Source organism: Lactuca serriola, chromosome 1 (assembly GCF_051521515.1).
Source record: "Lactuca serriola cultivar US96UC23 chromosome 1, Lser_US96UC23_V15, whole genome shotgun sequence".
NCBI classification, from domain to species: Eukaryota; Viridiplantae; Streptophyta; class Magnoliopsida; order Asterales; family Asteraceae; genus Lactuca; species Lactuca serriola.
The window spans coordinates 206220231-206237523 of record NC_136408.1 but is presented as its reverse complement, the minus strand read 5'-3'; the positions used below and the strand labels follow the sequence as shown (position 1 = coordinate 206237523).

The 17293-nt window shown below is 45.1% G+C and overlaps 38 non-coding genes and 11 pseudogenes across 38 annotated transcripts; all 49 read right to left on the bottom strand.

Annotated features, from left to right (window-relative positions):
• Positions 1 to 97: 97 nt before the first annotated feature.
• LOC145078931 (5S ribosomal RNA) lies at positions 98 to 216 on the bottom strand. The gene has a single exon (XR_013694463.1). It is a non-coding gene; the product is annotated as a 5S ribosomal RNA (ribosomal RNA).
• Positions 217 to 447: 231 nt separating this feature from the next.
• Positions 448 to 566, bottom strand: LOC145078268 (5S ribosomal RNA). Its single transcript, XR_013693851.1, has one exon. It is a non-coding gene; the product is annotated as a 5S ribosomal RNA (ribosomal RNA).
• A 239-nt stretch (positions 567 to 805) lies between these two features.
• LOC145085263 (5S ribosomal RNA) lies at positions 806 to 924 on the bottom strand. Its single transcript, XR_013699672.1, has one exon. It is a non-coding gene; the product is annotated as a 5S ribosomal RNA (ribosomal RNA).
• A 232-nt stretch (positions 925 to 1156) lies between these two features.
• LOC145079575 (5S ribosomal RNA) lies at positions 1157 to 1275 on the bottom strand (annotated as a pseudogene).
• Positions 1276 to 1506: 231 nt separating this feature from the next.
• Positions 1507 to 1625, bottom strand: LOC145078981 (5S ribosomal RNA). The gene has a single exon (XR_013694511.1). It is a non-coding gene; the product is annotated as a 5S ribosomal RNA (ribosomal RNA).
• A 230-nt stretch (positions 1626 to 1855) lies between these two features.
• On the bottom strand, positions 1856 to 1974 carry LOC145079622 (5S ribosomal RNA; annotated as a pseudogene).
• Positions 1975 to 2206: 232 nt separating this feature from the next.
• Positions 2207 to 2325, bottom strand: LOC145079648 (5S ribosomal RNA; annotated as a pseudogene).
• A 237-nt stretch (positions 2326 to 2562) lies between these two features.
• LOC145074588 (5S ribosomal RNA) lies at positions 2563 to 2681 on the bottom strand. Its single transcript, XR_013691924.1, has one exon. It is a non-coding gene; the product is annotated as a 5S ribosomal RNA (ribosomal RNA).
• Positions 2682 to 2913: 232 nt separating this feature from the next.
• LOC145079611 (5S ribosomal RNA) lies at positions 2914 to 3032 on the bottom strand (annotated as a pseudogene).
• Positions 3033 to 3270: 238 nt separating this feature from the next.
• LOC145077228 (5S ribosomal RNA) lies at positions 3271 to 3389 on the bottom strand. The gene has a single exon (XR_013693027.1). It is a non-coding gene; the product is annotated as a 5S ribosomal RNA (ribosomal RNA).
• Positions 3390 to 3619: 230 nt separating this feature from the next.
• LOC145078999 (5S ribosomal RNA) lies at positions 3620 to 3738 on the bottom strand. Its single transcript, XR_013694528.1, has one exon. It is a non-coding gene; the product is annotated as a 5S ribosomal RNA (ribosomal RNA).
• Positions 3739 to 3974: 236 nt separating this feature from the next.
• LOC145085800 (5S ribosomal RNA) lies at positions 3975 to 4093 on the bottom strand. Its single transcript, XR_013700187.1, has one exon. It is a non-coding gene; the product is annotated as a 5S ribosomal RNA (ribosomal RNA).
• Positions 4094 to 4336: 243 nt separating this feature from the next.
• On the bottom strand, positions 4337 to 4455 carry LOC145073107 (5S ribosomal RNA). Its single transcript, XR_013691237.1, has one exon. It is a non-coding gene; the product is annotated as a 5S ribosomal RNA (ribosomal RNA).
• A 235-nt stretch (positions 4456 to 4690) lies between these two features.
• On the bottom strand, positions 4691 to 4809 carry LOC145079259 (5S ribosomal RNA). Its single transcript, XR_013694776.1, has one exon. It is a non-coding gene; the product is annotated as a 5S ribosomal RNA (ribosomal RNA).
• Positions 4810 to 5040: 231 nt separating this feature from the next.
• LOC145078652 (5S ribosomal RNA) lies at positions 5041 to 5159 on the bottom strand. Its single transcript, XR_013694190.1, has one exon. It is a non-coding gene; the product is annotated as a 5S ribosomal RNA (ribosomal RNA).
• Positions 5160 to 5390: 231 nt separating this feature from the next.
• On the bottom strand, positions 5391 to 5509 carry LOC145080012 (5S ribosomal RNA; annotated as a pseudogene).
• Positions 5510 to 5748: 239 nt separating this feature from the next.
• Positions 5749 to 5867, bottom strand: LOC145073063 (5S ribosomal RNA). The gene has a single exon (XR_013691224.1). It is a non-coding gene; the product is annotated as a 5S ribosomal RNA (ribosomal RNA).
• Positions 5868 to 6103: 236 nt separating this feature from the next.
• Positions 6104 to 6222, bottom strand: LOC145085688 (5S ribosomal RNA). Its single transcript, XR_013700079.1, has one exon. It is a non-coding gene; the product is annotated as a 5S ribosomal RNA (ribosomal RNA).
• A 232-nt stretch (positions 6223 to 6454) lies between these two features.
• On the bottom strand, positions 6455 to 6569 carry LOC145080279 (5S ribosomal RNA; annotated as a pseudogene).
• A 233-nt stretch (positions 6570 to 6802) lies between these two features.
• Positions 6803 to 6921, bottom strand: LOC145076455 (5S ribosomal RNA). Its single transcript, XR_013692679.1, has one exon. It is a non-coding gene; the product is annotated as a 5S ribosomal RNA (ribosomal RNA).
• Positions 6922 to 7154: 233 nt separating this feature from the next.
• On the bottom strand, positions 7155 to 7273 carry LOC145080065 (5S ribosomal RNA; annotated as a pseudogene).
• Positions 7274 to 7505: 232 nt separating this feature from the next.
• Positions 7506 to 7623, bottom strand: LOC145078875 (5S ribosomal RNA). Its single transcript, XR_013694404.1, has one exon. It is a non-coding gene; the product is annotated as a 5S ribosomal RNA (ribosomal RNA).
• Positions 7624 to 7856: 233 nt separating this feature from the next.
• On the bottom strand, positions 7857 to 7975 carry LOC145076589 (5S ribosomal RNA). Its single transcript, XR_013692715.1, has one exon. It is a non-coding gene; the product is annotated as a 5S ribosomal RNA (ribosomal RNA).
• A 231-nt stretch (positions 7976 to 8206) lies between these two features.
• Positions 8207 to 8325, bottom strand: LOC145080020 (5S ribosomal RNA; annotated as a pseudogene).
• Positions 8326 to 8557: 232 nt separating this feature from the next.
• Positions 8558 to 8676, bottom strand: LOC145078671 (5S ribosomal RNA). Its single transcript, XR_013694207.1, has one exon. It is a non-coding gene; the product is annotated as a 5S ribosomal RNA (ribosomal RNA).
• Positions 8677 to 8908: 232 nt separating this feature from the next.
• On the bottom strand, positions 8909 to 9027 carry LOC145079978 (5S ribosomal RNA; annotated as a pseudogene).
• A 232-nt stretch (positions 9028 to 9259) lies between these two features.
• On the bottom strand, positions 9260 to 9378 carry LOC145075924 (5S ribosomal RNA). Its single transcript, XR_013692548.1, has one exon. It is a non-coding gene; the product is annotated as a 5S ribosomal RNA (ribosomal RNA).
• Positions 9379 to 9611: 233 nt separating this feature from the next.
• LOC145079302 (5S ribosomal RNA) lies at positions 9612 to 9730 on the bottom strand. The gene has a single exon (XR_013694824.1). It is a non-coding gene; the product is annotated as a 5S ribosomal RNA (ribosomal RNA).
• Positions 9731 to 9964: 234 nt separating this feature from the next.
• LOC145085509 (5S ribosomal RNA) lies at positions 9965 to 10083 on the bottom strand. The gene has a single exon (XR_013699907.1). It is a non-coding gene; the product is annotated as a 5S ribosomal RNA (ribosomal RNA).
• Positions 10084 to 10314: 231 nt separating this feature from the next.
• LOC145079243 (5S ribosomal RNA) lies at positions 10315 to 10435 on the bottom strand. The gene has a single exon (XR_013694761.1). It is a non-coding gene; the product is annotated as a 5S ribosomal RNA (ribosomal RNA).
• A 231-nt stretch (positions 10436 to 10666) lies between these two features.
• LOC145074729 (5S ribosomal RNA) lies at positions 10667 to 10785 on the bottom strand. The gene has a single exon (XR_013692041.1). It is a non-coding gene; the product is annotated as a 5S ribosomal RNA (ribosomal RNA).
• Positions 10786 to 11016: 231 nt separating this feature from the next.
• LOC145079345 (5S ribosomal RNA) lies at positions 11017 to 11135 on the bottom strand. The gene has a single exon (XR_013694866.1). It is a non-coding gene; the product is annotated as a 5S ribosomal RNA (ribosomal RNA).
• A 231-nt stretch (positions 11136 to 11366) lies between these two features.
• LOC145079301 (5S ribosomal RNA) lies at positions 11367 to 11485 on the bottom strand. Its single transcript, XR_013694823.1, has one exon. It is a non-coding gene; the product is annotated as a 5S ribosomal RNA (ribosomal RNA).
• Positions 11486 to 11719: 234 nt separating this feature from the next.
• LOC145079032 (5S ribosomal RNA) lies at positions 11720 to 11838 on the bottom strand. Its single transcript, XR_013694560.1, has one exon. It is a non-coding gene; the product is annotated as a 5S ribosomal RNA (ribosomal RNA).
• Positions 11839 to 12075: 237 nt separating this feature from the next.
• LOC145079320 (5S ribosomal RNA) lies at positions 12076 to 12194 on the bottom strand. Its single transcript, XR_013694841.1, has one exon. It is a non-coding gene; the product is annotated as a 5S ribosomal RNA (ribosomal RNA).
• A 234-nt stretch (positions 12195 to 12428) lies between these two features.
• On the bottom strand, positions 12429 to 12547 carry LOC145075935 (5S ribosomal RNA). Its single transcript, XR_013692552.1, has one exon. It is a non-coding gene; the product is annotated as a 5S ribosomal RNA (ribosomal RNA).
• A 230-nt stretch (positions 12548 to 12777) lies between these two features.
• LOC145078767 (5S ribosomal RNA) lies at positions 12778 to 12896 on the bottom strand. The gene has a single exon (XR_013694300.1). It is a non-coding gene; the product is annotated as a 5S ribosomal RNA (ribosomal RNA).
• Positions 12897 to 13127: 231 nt separating this feature from the next.
• LOC145079342 (5S ribosomal RNA) lies at positions 13128 to 13246 on the bottom strand. Its single transcript, XR_013694863.1, has one exon. It is a non-coding gene; the product is annotated as a 5S ribosomal RNA (ribosomal RNA).
• A 233-nt stretch (positions 13247 to 13479) lies between these two features.
• LOC145078647 (5S ribosomal RNA) lies at positions 13480 to 13598 on the bottom strand. Its single transcript, XR_013694185.1, has one exon. It is a non-coding gene; the product is annotated as a 5S ribosomal RNA (ribosomal RNA).
• A 236-nt stretch (positions 13599 to 13834) lies between these two features.
• Positions 13835 to 13953, bottom strand: LOC145085630 (5S ribosomal RNA). The gene has a single exon (XR_013700023.1). It is a non-coding gene; the product is annotated as a 5S ribosomal RNA (ribosomal RNA).
• Positions 13954 to 14186: 233 nt separating this feature from the next.
• LOC145078873 (5S ribosomal RNA) lies at positions 14187 to 14305 on the bottom strand. Its single transcript, XR_013694402.1, has one exon. It is a non-coding gene; the product is annotated as a 5S ribosomal RNA (ribosomal RNA).
• A 232-nt stretch (positions 14306 to 14537) lies between these two features.
• Positions 14538 to 14656, bottom strand: LOC145079494 (5S ribosomal RNA). Its single transcript, XR_013695005.1, has one exon. It is a non-coding gene; the product is annotated as a 5S ribosomal RNA (ribosomal RNA).
• A 232-nt stretch (positions 14657 to 14888) lies between these two features.
• On the bottom strand, positions 14889 to 15007 carry LOC145085801 (5S ribosomal RNA). The gene has a single exon (XR_013700188.1). It is a non-coding gene; the product is annotated as a 5S ribosomal RNA (ribosomal RNA).
• A 233-nt stretch (positions 15008 to 15240) lies between these two features.
• On the bottom strand, positions 15241 to 15359 carry LOC145085458 (5S ribosomal RNA). Its single transcript, XR_013699856.1, has one exon. It is a non-coding gene; the product is annotated as a 5S ribosomal RNA (ribosomal RNA).
• Positions 15360 to 15592: 233 nt separating this feature from the next.
• Positions 15593 to 15712, bottom strand: LOC145080041 (5S ribosomal RNA; annotated as a pseudogene).
• A 248-nt stretch (positions 15713 to 15960) lies between these two features.
• On the bottom strand, positions 15961 to 16079 carry LOC145075391 (5S ribosomal RNA). Its single transcript, XR_013692424.1, has one exon. It is a non-coding gene; the product is annotated as a 5S ribosomal RNA (ribosomal RNA).
• Positions 16080 to 16307: 228 nt separating this feature from the next.
• On the bottom strand, positions 16308 to 16426 carry LOC145076741 (5S ribosomal RNA). The gene has a single exon (XR_013692782.1). It is a non-coding gene; the product is annotated as a 5S ribosomal RNA (ribosomal RNA).
• Positions 16427 to 16663: 237 nt separating this feature from the next.
• On the bottom strand, positions 16664 to 16782 carry LOC145073597 (5S ribosomal RNA). Its single transcript, XR_013691446.1, has one exon. It is a non-coding gene; the product is annotated as a 5S ribosomal RNA (ribosomal RNA).
• Positions 16783 to 17015: 233 nt separating this feature from the next.
• Positions 17016 to 17135, bottom strand: LOC145080490 (5S ribosomal RNA; annotated as a pseudogene).
• Between the last annotated feature and the right edge of the window lie 158 nt (positions 17136 to 17293).

Genomic DNA, 17293 nt, shown 5'->3' with positions numbered 1-17293 from the left:
GACGGCACCCGAGCATAGAAATAGCAAGAAAGAAAGGATAAAAAACTAAAAAACCGCACGTAAAATGTAAAAAAAATGCAAACGGACAACGAAAAAGAGGGTGCAACACGAGCACATCCCAGGGGGTCACCCATCCTTGTACTACTCTCGCCCAAGCACGCTTAACTGCGGAGTTCTGATGGGATTCGGTGCATTAGTGCTGGTATGATAGCACACGAAATACTATCCATGTTTATTGCTTTTATGTGTTACAAGACGCAGAGCCTACTTTGTTTTGGTACGCTGGGCGTGGGACCCATGTGACCGATCGGCTCCGTTCCAAAAATACGAAAACCATGAACCATGAACCGGAGGGCACCCGAGCATTGAAATAGCAAGAAAGAAAGGAAAAAAAAACCGCACGTAAAATGTAAAAAAAAAAAACGCAAACGGACAAACTAAAAAGGGGGGGTGCAACAAGAGGACTTCCCAGGGTGTCACCAATCCTAGTACTACTCTCGCCCAAGCACGCTTAACTACGGAGGTTTGATGGGATCCGGTGCATTAGTGCTGGTATGATTGCTCCCGAAATACTATTCATGTTCATTGCTTTTATGTGTTACCAGAGGCAGAACTTCCTTTATTTTGGTACGCGGGGCGTGGGACCTACGTGACTGATCGGCTCCGTTCCAAAAATACGAAAACCATCAACCATGAACCGGAGGGCACCCGAGCATAGAAATAGCAAGAAAGAAAGGAAAAAAAAACCAAAAAACCGCACGTAAACTGTAAAAAAAAAAAAACGCAAACGGACAACGAAAAAGGGGGGGTGCAACACGAGGACTTCCCAGGGGGTCACCCATCCTAGTACTACTCTCGCCCAAGCACGCTTAACTGCGGAGTTCTGATGGGATCCGGTGCAATAGTGCTGTTATGATCACACCCAAAATAATATCCATGTTTATTGCTTTTATGTGTTACAAGACGCATAATCTCCTTTGTTTTTGTACGCGGGGCGTGGGATCCATGTGACCGATCGGCTCCGTTCCAAAAATACGAAAACCATCAACCATAAACCGGAAGGCACCCGAGCATAGAAATAGCCAGAAAGAAAGGATAAAAAACCAAAAAACCGCACGTAAAATGTAAAAAAAAATGAAAACGGACAACGAAAAATAGGGTGCAACACGAGGACTTGCCAGGGGGTCACCCATCCTTGTACTACTCTCGCCCAAGCACGCTTAACTTCGGAGTTCTGATCGGATTCGATGCATTAGAGCTAGTATGATCGCACCCGAAATACTATCCTTGTTTATTGCTTTTATGTTTTACCAGACGCAGAACCTCCTTTGTTTTGGTACGCGGGGCGTGGGACCTACGTGACTGATCGGCTCCGTTCCAAAAATACGAAAACCATCAACCAAGAACCGGAGGGCACCCGAGCATAGAAATAGCAAGAAAGAATGGATAAAAACCAAAAAACCGCACGTAAAATGTAAAAAAAACGCAAACGGACAACGAAAAAGGAGGGTGCAAAACGAGGACTTCCTAGGGGGTCACCAATCCAAATACTACTCTCGCCCAAGCACGCTTAACTGCGGAGTTCTGATGGGATCCGGTGCATTAGTGCTGTTATGATCACACCCAAAATAATATCCATGTTTATTGCTTTTATGTGTTACAAGACGCATAATCTCCTTTGTTTTTGTACGCGGGGCGTGGGATCCACGTGACCGATCGGCTCCGTTCCAAAAATACGAAAACCATCAACCATAAACCGGAAGGCACCCGAGCATAGAAATAGCCAGAAAGAAATGAAAAAAACAAAAAAACAACACGTAAAATATAAAAAAAATGCAAACGGACAACGAAAATGAGGGTGCAACACGAGCACTTCCCAGGGGGTCACCCATCCTTGTAGTACTCTTGCCCAAGCATGCTTAACTGCGGAGTTCTGATGGGATTCGATGCATTAGTGCTGGTATGATCGCACACGAAATACTATCCATGTTTATTGCTTTTATGTGTTACAAGATGCAGAATCTCCTTTGTTTTTGTACGCGGGGCGTGGGATCCACGTGACCGATCGGCTCCGTTCCAAAAATTCGAAAACCATCAACCATAAACCGGAAGGCACCCGAGCATAGAAATAGCAAGAAAGAAAGGATAAAAAACCAAAAAACCGCACGTAAAATGTCAAAAAAAATGCAAACGGACAACGAAAAAGAGGGTGCAACACGAGCACATTCCAGGGGGTCACCCATCCTTGTACTACTCTCGCCCAAGCACGATTAACTGCGGAGTTCTGATGGGATTCGGTGCATTAGTGCCGGTATGATAGCACACGAAATACTATCCATGTTTATTGTTTTTATGTGTTACAAGACGCAGAGCCTACTTTGTTTTGGTACGCGGGGCGTGGGACCCATGTGAACGATCGGCTCCGTTCCAAAAATACGAAAACCATCAGCCATGAACCGGAGGGCACCCGAGCATAGAAATAGCAAGAAAGAATGGAAAAAAACCAAAAAACCGCACGTAAAATGTAAAAAGAAAACGCAAACGGACAACGAAAAAGGGGGGGGGGTGCAACACAAGGATTTCCCAGGGGGTCACCAATCCTAGTACTACTCTCGCCCAAGCACGCTTAACTGCGGAGTTCTGATGGGATCCGGTGCATTAGTGCTGTTATGATCACACCCAAAATAATATCCATTTTTATTGCTTTTATGTGTTACAAGACGCATAATCTCCTTTGTTTTTGTACGCGGGGCGTGGGATCCATGTGACCGATCGGCTCCGTTCCAAAAATACGAAAACCATCAACCATAAACCGGAAGGCACCCGAGCATAGAAATAGCCAGAAAGAAAGGAAAAAAAACAAAAAACCGCATGTAAACTGTAAAAAAAAAATGCAAACGGACAACGAAAAATAGGGTGCAACACGAGGACTTCCCAGGGGGTCAACCATCCTTGTACTAGTCTCGCCCAAGCACGCTTAACTTCGGAGTTTTGATCGGATTCGATGCATTAGTGCTAGTATGATCGCACCCGAAATACTATCCATGTTTATTGCTTTTATGTTTTACCAGACGCAGAACCTCATTTGTTTTGGTACGCGGGGCGTGGGACCTACGTGACTGATCGGCTCCGTTCCAAAAATACGAAAACCATCAACCATGAACCGGAGGGCACCCGAGCATAGAAATAGCAAGAAAGAATGGAAAAAAAACCAAAAAACCGCACGTAAAATGTAAAAAAAAAAAAAAGGCAAACGGACAACGAAAAAGGAGGGTGCAAAACGAGGACTTCCCAGGGCGTCACCAATCCAAGTACTACTCTTGCCCAAGCACGCTTAACTGCGGAGTTCTGATGGGATCCGGTGCATTAGTGCTGTTATGATCACACCCAAAATAACATCCATGTTTATTGCTTTTATGTGTTAAAAGACGCATAATCTCCTTTGTTTTTGTACGCGGGGCGTGGGATCCACGTGACCGATCGGCTCCGTTCCAAAAATACGAAAACCATCAACCATAAACCGGAAGGCACCCGAGCATAGAAATAGCCAGAAAGAAATGAAAAAAACAAAAAAACAACACGTAAAATATAAAAAAAATGCACACGGACAACGAAAATGAGGGTGCAACACGAGCACTTCCCAGGGGGTCACCCATCCTTGTAGTACTCTCGCCCAAGCATGCTTAACTACGGAGTTCTGATGGGATTCGGTGCATTAGTGCAGGTATGATCGCACACGAAATACTATCCATGTTTATTGCTTTTATGTGTTACAAGACGCAGAACCTTCTTTGTTTTGGTATGCGGGGCGTGGGACCCATGTGACCGATCGACTCCGTTCCAAAAATACGAAAACCATGAACCATGAACCGGAGGGCACCCGAGCATAGAAATAGCAAGAAAGAAAGGAAAAAAAAACAAAAAACCGCACGTAAAATGTAAAAAAAAAACGCAAACGGACAAACTAAAAAGGGGAGGTGCAACACGAGGACTTCCCAGGGGGTCACCAATCCTAGTACTACTCTCGCCCAAGCACGCTTAACTGCGGAGGTCTGATGGGATCCGGTGCATTAGTGCTGGTATGATCGCTCCCGAAATACTATTCATGTTCATTGCTTTTATGTGTTACCAGAGGCAGAACTTCCTTTATTTTGGTACGCGGGGCGTGGGACCTACGTGACTGATCGGCTCCGTTCCAAAAATACAAAAACCATCAACCATGAACCGGAGGGCACCCGAGCATAGAAATAGCAAGAAAGAAAGGAAAAAAAACCAAAAAACCGCACGTAAAATGTAAAAAAAAAAAAAAAAAAACGCAAACGGACAACGAAAAAGGTGGGTGCAACACGAGGACTTCCCAGGGGGTCACCCATCCTAGTACTACTCTCGCCCAAGCACGCTTAACTGCGGAGTTTTGATGGGATCCGGTGCATTAGTGCTGTTATGATCACACCCAAAATAATATCCATGTTTATTGCTTTTATGTGTTACAAGACGCATAATCTCCTTTGTTTTTGTACGCGGGGCGTGGGATCCATGTGACCGATCGGCTCCGTTCCAAAAATACGAAAACCATCAACCATAAACCGGAAGGCACCCGAGCATAGAAATAGCCAGAAAGAAAGGATAAAAAACCAAAAAACCGCACGTAAAATGTAAAGAAAAAAAATGAAAACGGACAACGAAAAATAGGGTGCAACACGAGGACTTGCCAGGGGGTCACCCATCCTTGTACTACTCTCGCCCAAGCACGCTTAACTTCGGAGTTCTGATCGGATTCGATGCATTAGTGCTAGTATGATCGCACCCGAAATACTATCCATGTTTATTGCTTTTATGTTTTACCAGACGCAGAACCTCCTTTGTTTTGGTACGCGGGGCGTGGGACCTACGTGACTGATCGGCTCCGTTCCAAAAATACGAAAACCATCAACCAAGAACCGGAGGGCACCCGAGCATAGAAATAGCAAGAAAGAATGGAAAAAAACCAAAAAACCGCACGTAAAATTCAAAAAAAACGCAAACGGACAACGAAAAAGGAGGGTGCAAAACGAGGACTTCCCAGGGGGTCACCAATCCAAATACTACTCTCGCCCAAGCACGCTTAACTGCGGAGTTCTGATGGGATCCGGTGCATTAGTGCTGTTATGATCACACCCAAAATAATATCCATGTTTATTGCTTTTATGTGTTACAAGACGCATAATCTCCTTTGTTTTTGTACGCGGGGCGTGGGATCCACGTGACCGATCGGCTCCGTTCCAAAAATACGAAAACCATCAACCATAAACCGGAAGCCACCCGAGCATAGAAATAGCCAGAAAGAAATGAAAAAAACAAAAAAAACAACACGTAAAATATAAAAAAAATGCAAACGGACAACGAAAATGAGGGTGCAACACGAGCACTTCCCAGGGGGTCACCCATCCTTGTAGTACTCTTGCCCAAGCATGCTAAACTGCGGAGTTCTGATGGGATTCGGTGCATTAGTGCTGGTATGATCGCACACGAAATACTATCCATGTTTATTGCTTTTATGTGTTACAAGACGCAGAACCTTCTTTGTTTTGGTACGCGGGGCGTGGGACCCATTAGACCGATCGGCTCCGTTCCAAAAATACGAAAACCATGAACCATGAACCGGAGGGCACCCGAGCATAGAAATAGCAAGAAAGAAAGGAAAAAAAACAAAAAACCGCACGTAAAATGTAAAAAAAAAAAAAACGCAAACGGACAAAATAAAAAGGGGGGGTGCAACACAAGGACTTCCCAGGGGGTCACCAAACCTAGTACTACTCTCGCCCAAGCACGCTTAACTGCGGAGGTCTGATGGGATCCGGTGCATTAGTGCTGGTATGGTCGCTCCCGAAATACTATTCATGTTCATTGCTTTTATGTGTTACCAGAGGCATAACTTCCTTTATTTTGGTACGCGGGGCGTCGGACCTATGTGACTGATCGGCTCCGTTCCAAAAATACGAAAACCATCAACCATGAACTGGAGGGCACCCGAGCATAGAAATAGCAAGAAAGAAAGAAAAAAAAACCAAAAAACCGCACGTAAAATGTAAAAAAAAAAAACGCAAACGGACAACGAAAAAGGGGGGTGCAACACGAGGACTTCCCAGGGGGTCACCCATCCTAGTACTACTCTCGCCCAAGCACGCTTAACTGCGGAGTTTTGATGGGATCCGGTGCATTAGTGCTGTTATGATCACACCCAAAATAATATCCATGTTTATTGCTTTTATGTGTTACAAGATGCAGAATCTCCTTTGTTTTTGTACGCGGGGCGTGGGATCCACGTGACCGATCGGCTCCGTTCCAAAAATTCGAAAACCATCAACCATAAACCGGAAGGCACCCGAGCATAGAAATAGCAAGAAAGAAAGGATAAAAAACCAAAACACCGCACGTAAAATGTCAAAAAAAATGCAAACGGACAACGAAAAAGAGGGTGCAACACGAGCACATCCCACGGGGTCACCCATGTACTACTCTCGCCCAAGCACGCTTAACTGCGGAGTTCTGATGGGATTCGGTGCATTAGTGCTGGTATGATAGCACACGGAATACTATCCATGTTTATTGCTTTTATGTGTTACAAGAGGCAGAGCCTACTTTTTTTTGGTACGCGGGGCGTGGGACCCATGTGACCGATCGGCTGCGTTCCAAAAATACGAAAACCATCAGCCATGAACCGGAGGGCACCCGAGCATAGAAATAGCAAGAAAGAATGGAAAAAAACCAAAAAACCACACGTAAAATGTAAAAAGAAAACGCAAACGGACAACGAAAAAGGGGGGTGCAACACGAGGATTTCCCAGGGGGTCACCAATCCTAGTACTACTCTCGCCCAAGCACGCTTAACTGCGGAATTCTGATGGGATCCGGTGCATTAGTGCTGTTATGATCACACCCAAAATAATATCCATGTTTATTGCTTTTATGTGTTACAAGATGCATAATCTCCTTTGTTTTTGTACGCGTGGCGTGGGATCCATGTGACCGATCGGCTCCGTTCCAAAAATACGAAAACCATCAACCATAAACCGGAAGGCACCCGAGCATAGAAATAGCCAGAAAGAAAGGAAAAAAAACAAAAAACCGCACGTAAAATGTAAAAAAAAAAATGCAAACGGACATCGAAAAATAGGGTGCAACACGAGGACTTGCCAGGGGGTCACCCATCCTTGTATTACTCTCGCCCAAGCACGCTTCACTTCGGAGTTCTGATCGGATTCGATGCATTAGTGCTAGTATGATCGCACCCGAAATACTATCCATGTTTATTGCTTTTATGTTTACCAGACGCAGAACCTCCTTTGTTTTGGTACGCGGGGCGTGGGACCTACGTGACTGATCGGCTCCGTTCCAAAAATACGAAAACCATCAACCATGAACCGGAGGGCACCCGAGCATAGAAATAGCAAGAAAGAAAGGAAAAACACCAAAAAACCGCACGTAAAATGTAAAAAGAAAACGCAAACGGACAACGAAAAAGGGGGGTGCAACACGACGATTTCCCAGGGGTCACCAATCCTAGTACTACTCTCGCCCAAGCACGCTTAACTGCGGAGTTCTGATGGGATCCGGTGCATTAGTGCTGTTATGATCACACCCAAAATAATATCCATGTTTATTGTTTTTATGTGTTATAAGACGCATAATCTCCTTTGTTTTTGTACGCGGGGCGTGAGATCCACGTGACCGATCGGCTCCGTTCCAAAAATACGAAAACCATCAACCATAAACCGAAAGGCACCCGAGCATAGAAATAGCTAGAAAGAAAGGAAAAAAAAACAAAAAAAATAGCACGTATAATGTAAAAAAAATGCAAACGGACAACGAAAAAGAGGGTGCAACACGAGCACTTCCAAGGGGGTCACCCATCCTAGTACTACTCTCGCCCAAGCACGCTTAACTGCGGAGTTTTGATGGGATCCGGTGCATTAGTGCTGTTATGATCACACCCAAAATAATATCCATGTTTATTGCTTTTATGTGTTACAAGATGCAGAATCTCCTTTGTTTTTGTACGCGGGGCGTGGGATCCACGTGACCGATCGGCTCCGTTCCAAAAATTCGAAAACGATCAACCATAAACCGGAAGGCACCCGAGCATAGAAATAGCAAGAAAGAAAGGATAAAAAACCAAAAAACCGCACGTAAAATGTAAAAAAAATGCAAACGGACAACGAAAAAGAGGGTGCAACACGAACACATCCGAGGGGGTCACCCATCCTTGTACTACTCTCGCCCAAGCACGCTTAACTGCGGAGTTCTGATGAGATTCGGTGCATTAGTGCTGGTATGATAGCACACGAAATACTATCCATGTTTATTGCTTTTATGTGTTACAAGAGGCAGAGCCTACTTTTTATTGGTACGCGGGCGTGGGACCCATGTGACCGATCAGCTACGTTCCAAAAATACGAAAACCATCAGCCATGAACCGGAGGGCACCCGAGCATAGAAATAGCAAGAAAGAATGGAAAAAAACCAAAAAACCGCACGTAAAATGTAAAAAGAAAACGCAAACGGACAACGAAAAAGGGGGGTGCAACACGAGGATTTCCCAGGGGGTCACCAATCCTAGTACTACTCTCGCCCAAGCACGCTTAACTGCGGAATTCTGATGGGATCTGGTGCATTAGTGCTGTTATGATCACACCCAAAATAATATCCATGTTTATTTCTTTTATGTGTTACAAGACGCATAATCTCCTTTGTTTTTGTACGAGGGGCGTGGGATCCATGTGACCGATCGGCTCCGTTCCAAAAATACGAAAACCATCAACCATAAACCGGAAGGCACCCGAGCATAGAAATAGCCAGAAAGAAAGGAAAAAAAAACAAAAAACCGCACGTAAAGTGTAAAAAAAAATGCAAACGGACAACGAAAAATAGGGTGCAACACAAGGACTTCCCAGGGGGTCACCCATCCTTGTACTACTCTCGCCCAAGCACGCTTAACTTCGGAGTTCTGATCGTTTTCGATGCATTAGTGCTAGTATGATCGCACCCGAAATACTATCCATGTTTATTGCTTTTATGTTTTACCAGACGCAGAACCTCATTTGTTTTGGTATGCGGGGCGTGGGACCTACGTGACTGATCGGCTCCGTTCCAAAAATACGAAAACCATCAACCATGAACCGGAGGGCACCCGAGCATAGAAATAGCAAGAAAGAATGGAAAAAAACCAAAAAACCGCACCTAAATGTAAAAAAAAAGGGCAAACGGACAACGAAAAAGGAGGGTGCAAAACGAGGACTTCCCAGGGGGTCACCAATCCAAGTACTACTCTCGCGCAAGCACGCTTAACTGCGGAGTTCTGATGGGATCCGGTGCATTAGTGCTGTTATGATCACACCCAAAATAATATCCATGTTTATTGCTTTTATGTGTTACAAGACGCATAATCTCCTTTGTTTTTGTACGCGGGGCGTGGGATCCACGTGACCGATCGGCTCCGTTCCAAAAATACGAAAACCATGAACCATAAACCGGAAGGCACCCGAGCATAGAAATAGCCAGAAAGAAATGAAAAAAACAAAAAAACAACACGTAAAATATAAAAAAAAAAACGCAAACGGACAACGAAAATGAGGGTGCAACACGAGCACTTCCCAGGGGGTCACCCATCCTTGTAGTACTCTTGCCCAAGCATGCTTAACTGCGGAGTTCTGATGGGATTCGGTGCATTAGTGCTGGTATGATCGCACACGAAATACTATCCATGTTTATTGCTTTTATGTGTTACAAGACGCAGAACCTTCTTTGTTTTGGTACGCGGGGCGTGGGACCCATTAGACCGATCGGCTCCGTTCCAAAAATACGAAAACCATGAACCATGAACCGGAGGGCACCCGAGCATAGAAATAGCAAGAAAGAAAGGAAAAAAAAAACAAAAAACCGCACGTAAAATGTTAAAAAAAACGCAAACGGACAAACTAAAAAGGGGGTGCAACACGAGGACTTCCCAGGGGGTCACCAATCCTAGTACTACTCTCGCCCAAGCACGCTTAACTGCGGAGGTCTGATGGGATCCGGTGCATTAGTGCTGGTATGATCGCTCCCGAAATACTATTCATGTTCATTGCTTTTATGTGTTACCAGAGGCAGAACTTCCTTTATTTTGGTACGCGGGGCGTGGGACCTACGTGACTGATCGGCTCCGTTCCAAAAATACGAAAACCATCAACCATGAACCGGAGGGCACCCGAGCATAGAAATAGCAAGAAAGAAAGGAAAAAAAACCAAAAAACCGCACGTAAAATGTAAAAAAAAACGCAAACGGACAACGAAAAAGGTGGGTGAACCACGAAGACTTCCCAGGGGGTCACCCATCCTAGTACTACTCTCGCCCAAGCACGCTTAACTGCGGAGTTTTGATGGGATCCGGTGCATTAGTGCTGTTATGTTCACACCCAAAATAATATCCATGTTTATTGCTTTTATGTGTTACAAGACGCATAATCTCCTTTGTTTTTGTACGCGGGGCGTGGGATCCATGTGACCGATCGGCTCCGTTCCAAAAATACGAAAACCATCAACCATAAACCGGAAGGCACCCTAGCATAGAAATAGCCAGAAAGAAAGGAAAAAAACAAAAAAACAGCACGTATAATGTAAAAAAAAATGCAAACGGACAACGAAAAAGAGGGTGCAACACGAGCACTTCCAAGGGGGTCACCCATCCTTGTACTAATCTTGCCCAAGCACGCTTAACTGCGGAGTTCTGATGGGATCCGGTGCATTAGTGCTGGTATGATCGCACACGAAATACTATCCATGTTTATTGCTTTTATGTGTTACAAGACGCAGAACCTTCTTTGTTTTGGTACGCGGGGCGTGGGATCCACGTGACCGATCGGCTCCGTTCCAAAAATACGAAAACCATCAACCATAAACCGGAAGGCACCCGAGCATAGAAATAGCAAGAAAGAAAGGATAAAAAACCAAAAAACCGCACGTAAAATGTAAAAAAAATGCAAACGGACAACGAAAAAGAGGGTGCAACACGAGCACATCCCAGGGGGTCACCCATCCTTGTACTACTCTCGCCCAAGCACGCTTAACTGCGGAGTTCTGATGGGATCCGGTGCATTAATGCTATTATGATCACACCAAAATAATATCCATGTTTATTGCTTTTATGTGTTACAAGACGCATAATCTCCTTTGTTTTTGTACGCGGGGCGTGGGATCCATGTGACCGATCGGCTCCGTTCCAAAAATACGAAAACCATCAACCATAAACCGGAAGGCACCCGAGCATAGAAATAGCCAGAAAGAAATGAAAAAAACAAAAAAACAACACGTAAAATATAAAAAAAAAATGCAAACGGACAACGAAAATGAGGGTGCAACACGAGCACTTCCCAGGGGGTCACCCATCCTTGTAGTACTCTTGCCCAAGCATGCTTAACTGCGGAGTTCTGATGGGATTCGGTGCATTAGTGCTGGTATGATCGCACACGAAATACTATCCATGTTTATTGCTTTTATGTGTTACAAGACGCAGAACCTTCTTTGTTTTGGTACACGGGGCGTGGGACCCATGTGACCGATCGGCTCCGTTCCAAAAATACGAAAACCATGAACCATGAACCGGTGGGCACCCGAGCATAGAAATACCAAGAAAGAAAGGAAAAAAAAAACAAAAAACCGCACGTAAAATGTAAAAAAAAAATGCAAACGGACAACGAAAAATAGGGTGCAACACGAGGACTTCCCAGGGGGTCACCCATCCTTGTACTACTCTCGCCCAAGCACGCTTAATTTCGGAGTTCTGATCGGATTCGATGCATTAGTGCTAGTATGATCGCACCCGAAATACTATCCATGTTTATTGCTTTTATGTTTTACCAGACGCAGAACCTCATTTGTTTTGGTACGCGGGGCGTGGGACCTACGTGACTGATCGGCTCCGTTCCAAAAATACGAAAACCATCATCCATGAACCGGAGGGCACCCGAGCATAGAAATAGCAAGAAAGAATGGAAAAAAACCAAAAAACCGCACGTAAAATGTAAAAAGAAAACGCAAACGGACAACGAAAAGGGGGGGGGGGTGCAACACAAGGATTTCCCAGGGGGTCACCAATCCTAGTACTACTCTCGCCCAAGCACGCTTAACTGCGGAGTTCTGATGGTATTCGGTGCATTAGTGCTGGTATGATCGCTCTCGAAATACTATTCATGTTCATTGCTTTTATGTGTTACCAGAGGCAGAACTTCCTTTATTTTGGTACGCGGGGCGTGGGACCTACGTGACTGATCGGCTCCGTTCCAAAAATACGAAAACCATCAACCATGAACCGAAGGGCACCCAAGCATAGAAATAGCAAGAAAGAAAGGAAAAAAAACCAAAAAACCGCACGTAAAATGTAAAAAAAAAACGCAAACGGACAACGAAAAAGGTGGGTGCAACACGAGGACTTCCCAGGGGGTCACCCATCCTAGTACTACTCTCGCCCAAGCACGCTTAACTGCGGAGTTTTGATGGGATCCGGTGCATTAGTGCTGTTATGTTCACACCCAAAATAATATCCATGTTTATTGCTTTTATGTGTTACAAGATGCACAATCTCCTTTGTTTTTGTACGCGGGGCGTGGGATTCACGTGACCGATCGGCTCCGTTCCAAAAATACGAAAACCATCAACCATAAACCGGAAGGCACCCGAGCATAGAAATAGCCAGAAAGAAAGGAAAAAAACAAAAAAACTGCACGTATAATGTAAAAAAAATGCAAACGGACAACGAAAAAGAGGGTGCAACACGAGCACTTCCAAGGGGGTCACCCATCCTTGTACTAATCTTGCCCAAGCACGCTTAACTGCGGAGTTCTGATGGGATTCGGTGCATTAGTGCTGGTATGATCGCACACGAAATACTATCCATGTTTATTGCTTTTATTTGTTACAAGACGCAGAACCTTCTTTGTTTTGGTACGCGGGGCGTGGGATCCACGTGACCGATCGGCTCCGTTCCAAAAATACGAAAACCATCAACCATAAACCGGAAGGCACCCGAGCATACAAATAGCAAGAAAGAAAGGATAAAAAACCAAAAAACCGCACGTAAAATGTAAAAAAAATGCAAACGGACAACGAAAAAGAGGGTGCAACACGAGCACATCCCAGGGGGTCACCCATCCTTCTACTACTCTCGCCCAAGCACGCTTAACTGCGGAGTTCTGATGGGATTCGGTGCATTAGTGCTGGTATGATAGCACACGAAATACTATCCATCTTTATTGCTTTTATGTGTTACAAGACGCAGAGCCTACTTTGTTTTGGTACGCGGGGCGTGGGACCCATGTGACCGATCGGCTCCGTTCCAAAAATACGAAAACCATCAACCATGAACCGGAGGGCACCCGAGCATAGAAATAGCAAGAAAGAAAGGAAAAAAACCAAAAACCCGCACGTAAAATGTAAAAAGAAAACGCAAACGGACAACGAAAAAGGGGGGCGCAACACGACGATTTCCCAGGGGGTCACCAATCCTAGTACTACTCTCGCCCAAGCACGCTTAACTGCGGAGTTCTGATGGGATCCGGTGCATTAGTGCTGTTATGATCACACCCAAAATAATATCCATGTTTATTGCTTTTATGTGTTACAAGACGCATAATCTCCTTTGTTTTTGTACGCGGGGCGTGGGATCCATGTGACCGATCGGCTCCGTTCCAGAAATACGAAAACCATCAACCATAAACCGGAAGGCACCCAAGCATAGAAATAGCCAGAAAGAAAGGAAAAAAAAAAAACAAAAAACCGCACGTAAAATGTAAAAAAAAAATGCAAACGGACAACAAAAAATAGGGTGCAACACGAGGACTTCCCAGGGGGTCACCAATCCTAGTACTACTCTCGCCCAAGCACGCTTAACTGCGGAGGTCTGATGGGATCCGGTGCATTAGTGCTGGTATGATCGCTCCCGAAATACTATTCATGTTCATTGCTTTTATGTGTTACCAGAGGCAGAACTTCCTTTGTTTTGGTACGCGGGGCGTGGGACCTACGTGACTGATCGGCTCCGTTCCAAAAATACGAAAACCATCAACCATGAACCGGAGGGCACCCGAGCATAGAAATAGCAAGAAAGAATGGAAAAAAACCAAAAAACCGCACGTAAAATGTAAAAAAAAAACGCAAACGGACAACGAAAAAGGAGGGTGCAACATGAGGACTTCCCAGTGGGTCACCAATCCAAGTACTACTCTCGCCCAAGCACGCTTAACTGCGGAGTTCTGATGGGATCCGGTGCATTAGTGCTGTTATGATCACACCCAAAATAATATCCATGTTTATTGCTTTTATGTGTTACAAGATGCAGAATCTCTTTTGTTTTTGTACGCGGGGCGTGGGATCCACGTGACCGATCGGCTCCGTCCGAAAAATACGAAAACCGTCAACCATAAACCGGAAGGCACCCGAGCATAGAAATAGCCAAAAAGAAAGGAAAAAAACAAAAAAACAGCACGTAAAATATAAAAAAAAAATGCAAACAGACAACGAAAATGAGGGTGCAACACGAGCACTTCCCAGGGGGTCACCCATCCTTGTAGTACTCTTGCCCAAGCATGCTTAACTGCGGAGTTCTGATGGGATGCGGTGCATTAGTGCTGGTATGATCGCACACGAAATACTATCCATGTTTATTGCTTTTATGTGTTACAAGACGCAGAACCTTCTTTGTTTTGGTACGCGGGGCGTGGGACCCATGTGACCGATCGGCTCCGTTCCAAAAATACGAAAACCATGAACCATGAACCGGAGGGCACCCGAGCATAGAAATAGCAAGAAAGAAAGGAAAAAAAACCAAAAAACCGCACGTAAAATGTAAAAAAAACGCAAACGGACAAACTAAAAAGGGGGTGCAACACGAGGACTTCCCAGGGGGTCACCAATCCTAGTACTACTCTCGCCCAAGCACGCTTAACTGCGGAGTTCTGATGGGATCCGGTGCATTAGTGCTGTTATGATCACACCCAAAATAATATCCATGTTTATTGCTTTTATGTGTTACAAGACGCATAATCTCCTTTGTTTTTGTACGTGGGGCGTGGGATCCACGTGACCGATCGGCTCTGTTCCAAAAATACGGAAACTATCAACCATAAACCGGAAGGCACCCGAGCATAGAAATAGCAAGAAAGAAAGGATAAAAAACCAAAAAACCGCACGTAAAATTTAAAAAAAAACGCAAACGGACAAACTAAAAAAGGGGTGCAACACGAGGACTTCCCAGGGGGTCACCAATCCTAGTACTACTCTCGCCCAAGCAAGCTTAACTGCGGAGTTCTGATGGGATCCGGTGCATTAGTGCTGGTATGATCGCACCCGAAATACTATTCATGTTCATTGCTTTTATGTGTTACCAGAGGCAGAACTTCCTTTGTTTTGGTACGCGGGGCGTGGGACCTACGTGACTGATCGGCTCCGTTCCAAAAATACGAAAACCATCAACCATGAACCGGAGGGCACCCGAGCATAGAAATAGCAACAAAGAATGGTATAAAAACCAAAAAAACGCACGTAAAATGTAAAAAAAACGCAAACGGACAACCAAAAAGGGGGGGTGCAACATTAGGACTTCCCAGGGGGTCACCCATCCAAGTACTACTCTTGCGCAAGCACGCTAAACTGCGGAGTTCTGAGGGGGATCCGGTGCATTGGTGCTGGTATGATCGCACCCGAAATACTATCCAGGTTTATTGTTTTTATGTGTTACAAGATGCAGAGCCTCCTTTGCTTTGGTATGCGGAGCGTGGGACCTACGTGACCGATCGGCTCCATTCCAAAACTACGAAAACCATCAACCATGAACCGGAGGGCACCCGAGCATAGAAATAGCAAGAAAGAAAGGAAAAAAAACCAAAATACCGCACGTAAAATGTAAAAAAAAACGTAAACAAACAAAGTAAAAAGTGGGGGGGGGGGGGGTGGGTGCAACACGAGGACTTCCCAGGGGGTCACCAATCCTAGTACTACTCTCGCCCAAGCACGCTTAACTGCGGAGTTCTGATGCGATTCGGTGCATTAGTGCTGGTATGATCGCACCCGAAATAATATCCATGGTTATTGCTTTTATGTGTTACCAGACGCGGAACCTCCTTTGTTTTGGTACGCGTGGCGTGGGACCTACGTGACTGATCGCCTCCGTTCCAAAAATACGAAAACCATCAACCATGAACCGGAGGGCACCCGCGCATAGAAATAGCAAGAAAGAAAGGAAAAAAAAACAAAAAACCGCACGTAAAATGTAAAACGCAAATGGACAACGAAAAAGGAGGGTGCAACACGAGTACTTCCTAGGGTGTCACCAATCCTAATACTACTCTCGCCCAAGCACGCTTAACTGCGGAGTTCTGATGGGATCCGGTGCATTAGTGCTGTTATGATCACACCCAAAATAATATCCATGTTTATTGCTTTTATGTGTTACAAGACGCATAATCTCCTTTGTTTTTGTACGCGGGGCGTGGAATCCACGTGACCGATCGGCTCTGTTCCAAAAATACGGAAACCATCAATCATAAACCGGAAGGCACCCGAGGATAGAAATAGCAAGAAAGAAAGGATAAAAACCCAAAAAACCGCACGTAAAATTTTAAAAAAAAAAAACGCAAACGGACAAACTAAAAAAGGGGTGCAACACGAGGACTTCCCAGGGGGTCACCAATCCTAGTACTACTCTCGCCCAAGCAAGCTTAACTGCGGAATTCTGATGGGATCCGGTGCATTAGTGCTGGTATGATCGCACCCGAAATACTATTCATGTTCATTGCTTTTATGTGTTACCAGAGGCAGAACTTCCTTTGTTTTGGTACGCGGGGTGTGGGACCTACGTGACTGATCGGCTCCGTTCCAAAAATACGAAAACCATCAACCATGAACCGGAGGGCACCCGAGCATAGAAATAGCAACAAAGAAAGGAATAAAAACCAAAAAAACGCACGTAAAATGTAACAAAAACGCAAACGGACAACGAAAAAGGGGGGGTACAAAATTAGGACTTCCCAGGGGGTCACCCATGCAAGTACTACTCTTGCGCAAGCACGCTAAACTGTGGAGTTCTGAGGGGGATCCGGTGCATTGGTGCTGGTATGATCGCACCCGAAATACTATCCAGGTTTATTGTTTTTATGTGTTACAAGATGCAGAACCTCCTTTGCTTTGGTATGCGGAGCGTGGGACCTACGTGACCGATCGGCTCCGTTCCAAAACAACAAAAACAATCAACCATGAACCGGAGGGCACCCGAGCATAGAAATAG